This window comes from Cryptomeria japonica, chromosome 7 (genome assembly GCF_030272615.1).
Source record: "Cryptomeria japonica chromosome 7, Sugi_1.0, whole genome shotgun sequence".
Taxonomy (NCBI): Eukaryota; Viridiplantae; Streptophyta; class Pinopsida; order Cupressales; family Cupressaceae; genus Cryptomeria; species Cryptomeria japonica.
In genome coordinates, this window is record NC_081411.1 from 96,555,168 (window position 1) to 96,561,403 (window position 6,236).

The following is a 6,236-nucleotide window of genomic DNA, read 5'->3' on the forward strand; positions in this document are numbered from 1 at the left end:
TACATTGACATGGCCCAATGCCAAAAAAGTCTGTTCAAGGCATTTTTCATCAAAATGCAAGATTCTGCCATTTTAGGTTTACAAGGGCTTACAAGCCAAAATTGAGAAAAGGCATTGTCCTAAGGACATTCAACCTACCAAAATATTACAACAACATATTAAGACCTAAGAGAAGAATCTTATTCACCACTCCAAATGAAACTATGAACAAACACACCAAAATGTAGAAACTTGACTGAAAACTAGGTGCTCCCGCACCATGCTCCCTCAAAGAAAAGAAGTCAAGTGACTCCTTGAGGAAGCAAAGTAAATGGAACTCAATGCTTAGAGAAGTTTTCCTCAGGTATCCAAGTAGCTTCTAATTCTGGAAGGTGTTGCCTCTTGACCAAGTGCTCCATGTAGGTGGTATGCCTTGTTTTCTTCAAAATTCTTGAATCTAACACCTTCTCGACTTGTGGAATGGGTGTAGTTGGTAAGGGTAGGTCTGAGTGTTCTTGAGAGACTTCTGAAACTCTATAATCTTCTGCTGGAAGTGTGCCCTTATACTGCACCAAATCTGCTACATTGAAGCTTAGTGACAAAGCCATATCATCGGATAAGTCTACCTTGTATGCATTGTTGCCATACTTGGCCAGAACTTTGCAAGGACATACTCTCCTCATTTGAAGCTTACTAGGGACACCTTTCTGAAGTCTTGCCTTGTTCAAATGAACCATCACCATATCACCAACAACAAATTGGATGTCTTTCCTTTTCTCATCCACCTTGTCTTTGATCTTTTGAGTAGTGTCCAATAGGGCTGTTATAACATGCTCATGAACCTCTTGCATTGATTGGGCCATGCCCAAGGCATCTCCACTCTATTGTCCCATCTTTCCCACATCTCTGAGCTCCAAAAATCCTATTGGATGAATGCCATACACCACTTCAAAAGGACTTTCACTGAACCCTCTGATGAACTTTCTATAAAACTGAGCCAAGCCATGGAAACTTCTCACTTCACTTACTATCCTAGGTGTAGGCCAACTGATTATGGCTTCCACCTTAGAGGTATCCATCTTAAAATAACCTCTTGAGACTACAAAACAAGATACACCAATTCCTGTTTCATAAACTCACATTTCTCCAAATTGATGGTTAGTTATTTATCACAAATTTTTCTCAAGACAATCTATATGCTTAAAATGCTCATCTTTAAACTTGCTAAAAATTAAGATGTCATCTAGGTAAACAACAACAAATTTACCACTGTAGTCCTTAAGTACTTCATTCATGAGTCTCATGAATGTGCTAGGGGCATTTGTGAGTCCAAATGGCATAACAAGCCATTCATAGAGTCCTTCTGTAGTCTTGAAGGTTGTCTTCCATTCATCACCCTCCTTTATTCTGATTTGGTGGTAACCACTCTTGAGATCTATCATTGTGAAGTATTCAGCACCCCCAAACAATCCATCAAGTCTTTAATCCTTGGGATAGGAAACCTATATCTGAGTCAGTGCAAAGTCTCCAAGTACCTCTTTTTTTTGGAGCCAAAATGGTGGGTACTGCACATGGGCTGATGCTCTTCTTGATTAGACCATTATTTAGGAGTTCTTATATTTTCTTGGCTATCTCCTTGTTTTGATCTGGTGTCATCTTATAAGCTACCTTATTGGGTAAAGAAGCTCCAGGTATAAAGTCTATTTGATGACTTATGGCACATTGAGGAGGCAATGTAGCTAGTGTTCCATCACTAATGGTGTCTTCAAACTGATTTAGAACAAGCTGCATTTCTTTAGGAATGCTCTCCTTCTTCTCCTTGTTGTCCTCTTTTGGCTTTACAACAATGGAAAACCCCACTCCTTCTCCCTCCTTGAGGGTGTTGATGAATTCTTTCTCACCAACCAACAGCATATTAGGGCCTTTGGATCTGCCCTCTACTTGGTCTCCTATGGACTGGATTTTGTAGGTGGTTCCATCTTTTTGGAGTTATAGGCATTCTTCTCTCCTTGGTGTATTGCCTTTCTATCAAATTGCCATGGCCTACCTAGGAGTAGGTGGCATGCATCCATGGGTACGATATCACATAAAATTTTGTCTTTGTAACCTCCAATGGTGAACTGAACCCAAGTTTGTTCATTTACAAGAACATGCTACTCCTTGTTGAGCCATGTAACTCTATAGGGATCACCATGTGGGATTCTTGGCAAATTAAGCTTACTCACGACTTCCTCTAACACTATGTTGTCTGTGGATCCTGAATCCACTACCACTCTGCATACCTTTCCCATGATCTTACATTTTATTCTAAACAAGGATCTCCTTTGGCTAGGTTCCTACTTAACCGGTTCTTTGATCAAGACTCTCCTTATAATGAGGTTCTCTCCAACCTCTGAATTCAAACTTACTTCTGATGCTTTCATGTTTGTTGCATCCTCTTGAGCATAATTCACTCTCCTTTCACCTCCTTGGGATGAAGAAGAATTGTTAGCGCATCTATAGGCCGAGTGTCCAAGTTGATGGCAGTTGTAGCACTTCATGGTGGAAAATAGGACCCTCTTTCTGATCGACTAGACCTTCCTCTACTAGAGTTGCTAGATCCCCTTCCTCTATATCTTCTCTTGCTATTGGAATCCCCACTTTGGTCAACCAACTTGGATTCCCCTTGGAACCTTTGATCTATACTTCTTCCATCAAAACTAACTCTTTGACCTCTTCCATCTCTTCCCCTACCTCTGCCTCTATTGCTTTGTTCTTGTTTGTTCTTACTCTTTTCTTCGACTATTAGTGCCAACTAATAGCACTTGTGCATAGTGTTGGGGCATAACAAGCTTAATTCCTCTTGAATATTCCATCTCAATCCATCCAGGTATCTTGCTACCTTGATGTTCTCATCTTCCACTACCTTGGATCTCAGACACAACTTCTAAAATTCCTCAGTATATATACTTACATACAAGTCTCTTTGCCTCAAATTTTGTCTCCTTTTGTGCAACTAGATTTCATAATCTTCAGGGATGTATGCCTCTTTTACCTCGGCTAACATGTCCTTCCAAGTAGCTATGGGGTTCCTTCCCTCTTTATGCCTCTCTTTTTGGTTAAATTTCCACCAATTCAATGCTGCCCCTCTCAATCTAGACTTGGCCACCTTCATTTTTTGTGCCTCACTGATTCCATCACATTCAAAGTGATTCTCCAATCCCTCTATCCATTCCAGGACTACCTCAAGCTCATTTTTCCACAAAAAAGTGGCACTCCTTCTAAGGATTTTCCTCCTAAAGATTTAATTGCTTTAAGGAAAGGTTCTTTAGGTAGATTAGGGTCTGGTTCAGGAGTCCTACCCTCTTCTACAACTTCTTTTCCCTTCCCTTCATTGACCTTGATTGTCACTTTCTCAGTTTTGTCCTACGTCTAGTTTGCTCTCTAGCTGTAGTAATCTTTCTGTGAGGAGCCTATTTTCTTCTTCTTGGTCTTCTACCTTCTTTTCTATCTCTGCATTGGTCACCATCCTTAAACTATTCTCTCCTACCAATTTAGTGTCTGTCATATGCTGGCTTCTTCCCAAATCTTGGTTGCTCTGATACCACTATGATGGGGAGATTACTCAAAGAGAGATAATACCTTATTTAAGGGAAGTCAGATGTTGTCCTAGTGGGCTTTATGCATTTTTCATATTATCTTCTAATAAATTTGGACATCTAAGCTCCCTAGGAGTGCTCCCAATCCAGATGTGCTCATTGATTGCTCAAGCATGGTTGAGATTCACCAAGGTAAATCCAACCTTACACTCTAAAACTTCTAACAAGTGCTTGCAGAGGTTGTAGCAGTTGTTTGTGATGTTTTCCAAAGTCAATCAATTGGTTTTTATTGAGGGTTTCATTCTTTCCCCATTTCTCCTTCCTTTTCGTACTTTCTAGGCCTAGTAGCCCTAGAGCCCCAATTAGCCCTACCTAACCGGTTTTTGTGGATTTTCTCCCACCTTCTCCAAAGACCCACACAAACTCTTTGTTGATCAAGATACCCTTTTGGAATTAATTTCCAAATTTTGAATTTAGGAATCTAAGTTTGACCATATAGGTACAAAACCCAAGAAATGCTCGTTTTAGGTGGTTTTGGGCTTGTTTTGGTCTTTTTCCAAGGTTTAGGTGTCTTGCTTGATCCACCACACCTCCAAATTCATACATCTATTCTACCACACATCACTTGTTCATCCCAAACACTCTGCAACTCCAACCATGCTCTTTCCTGTAAACACTTGTATAATCTCAATCATTTCCTAACCGGTCTATGACTGAGCTTGCCTAGGAAATGATGCTCGCCTAGAAACTGGACTGAAAACTTGGTGCTGCTGCACCACAAACCCACCATCTAAATCCATAGTTTCCCAAAATAGCATACTGCTCAAACCCTACCCCACCCCCACATTATCAAGAGAAGAAGCTCATAGTTACATCATTCCAATAAAAAATTTGGTTGAATTGTTCAAATCGTTTATAACAGAAAATGGAAATTCAAGTTTTTTAAATAAACTGCTATCTAAACTAACATAAGTTCCCAAAAATACCTTGGTCCGAAGAATTCCTCATTTTTCTTTCTTCATAGTGCTCCACTCGAGGCATGTGAATCTCCAGTTGTCCTTTTTGTACCTTCAGCCGCTAGCCCACACGAATTCGGTCCTTCTGTCACGTCACCAAACCCACCTAACACACCACCCACTACACCCTACCTTTCCAATTTCATTGATAGATTTCTTGTAATCTCTCTCCTACACCTCATCTCATCCACCATCCTCACCTACCCACCCTCCTGATCAATTCCATCTTTGATTTCCATTATTTGGACCTAGACCATCAACCCTTCCCAGCCTCGCCTCGTGTCATCCCTAAAACAGATGTGAGCTTCCTCGCAATGGCAAAGGAATTAGATTCGAGAGTGCCTCACCCATAGATCCACATTTTCCTCTAGGATTCCATCAAAGAGATTGAATCCCCAACCCAACACAACCCATTCCATCAAGGATTCCATATTTAATAGATACTCATGTGGAATGATCTTCTTTAAAACTTTTCTCACATCCTCGCATGAGGAGCCCAACTCCAATCCCCAATCCATGATGAGAGAGTAAATTCCCACTCTACATCTATATTTGTGGTTGATAACTGCACACTCCTCACCCAGGACCAACTTGATTGCCTTAAAAAACAATGGGTCTTTTGCAAGAAACATCTTCTCAAGCTTTTTCAGTGGGACGAGTCCCCGAAAATTTGGCACTAACTTGGAGGACTGTAGAGTAAAATTTGCAGAGAAAATTCTGATGAGGTTTGTCAAAACTAGTTACCTTCACCAACTTACATACTATTCTCATTAAATGCATGAGAATACCAGAATTAGAATTAAAAGTAACACACTCTACCACTGTCACCATTTCAAAAAGCATTCCACCATAAATGCGCATTAACATGTGACCTTACTCATATGAAATTCTGAACGACTGACATGAAATTTGAAATTGCACGCATACGAACTTGGCAAGAAACATTAACTTCATCTCACTATGTCTTCTTTACAATCACACCACCTCACTTCCCCTATCATGAGTTCACACGCTTCATTGGCCTTCAACAATGACATTTCCTCCTCTTTTCACATGAGAGATACAAAAGTCTTGGAAATATTTAATATTTCCACTAATAATGTGTATGTATTTATTGAGCTTCCAACATGGTGTATTTCGTTTGATCAAAGCATTGACTACAATTTGGTAGTCACCCTCCAAATGTACCTTCATTACCTTCATGTTTACTACCATATTAGCTGCAAGTAAAGCCGCTTGAGCCTCCACCTCATTATTAGTTCCATCTTGAAGCCTTCTTGCACCTATCAAGAGGATCTTCCCTTAATCATCATAGGCCACACATCCCATACCTCAAGTCCCTGGATTACCTTTTGAGGCCCCGTTGAAATTTATTTTCCCACCCCTTCTCCGGTTTTGACCATTTCACCATCTCCCCATCAAGGGAAGCACACAAAGGATTAATCGTGGGAAACCCATGAATGGGTCTAAGTTTAATGGGAGCCCACCTGCTGAGGATGTGGTTGTCAACCAAACTGTATGGGCATTTCATATAATTATGATTAACCGTCATTGAAGAGACTACTTCAAAAATAGCCTGCTTCACCCTCCCACACACTCTATCAAGCCCTTCCGGCCATTTATCTTGAAAGATTCTCCTATTTATAAATTTTTTAATTTAATT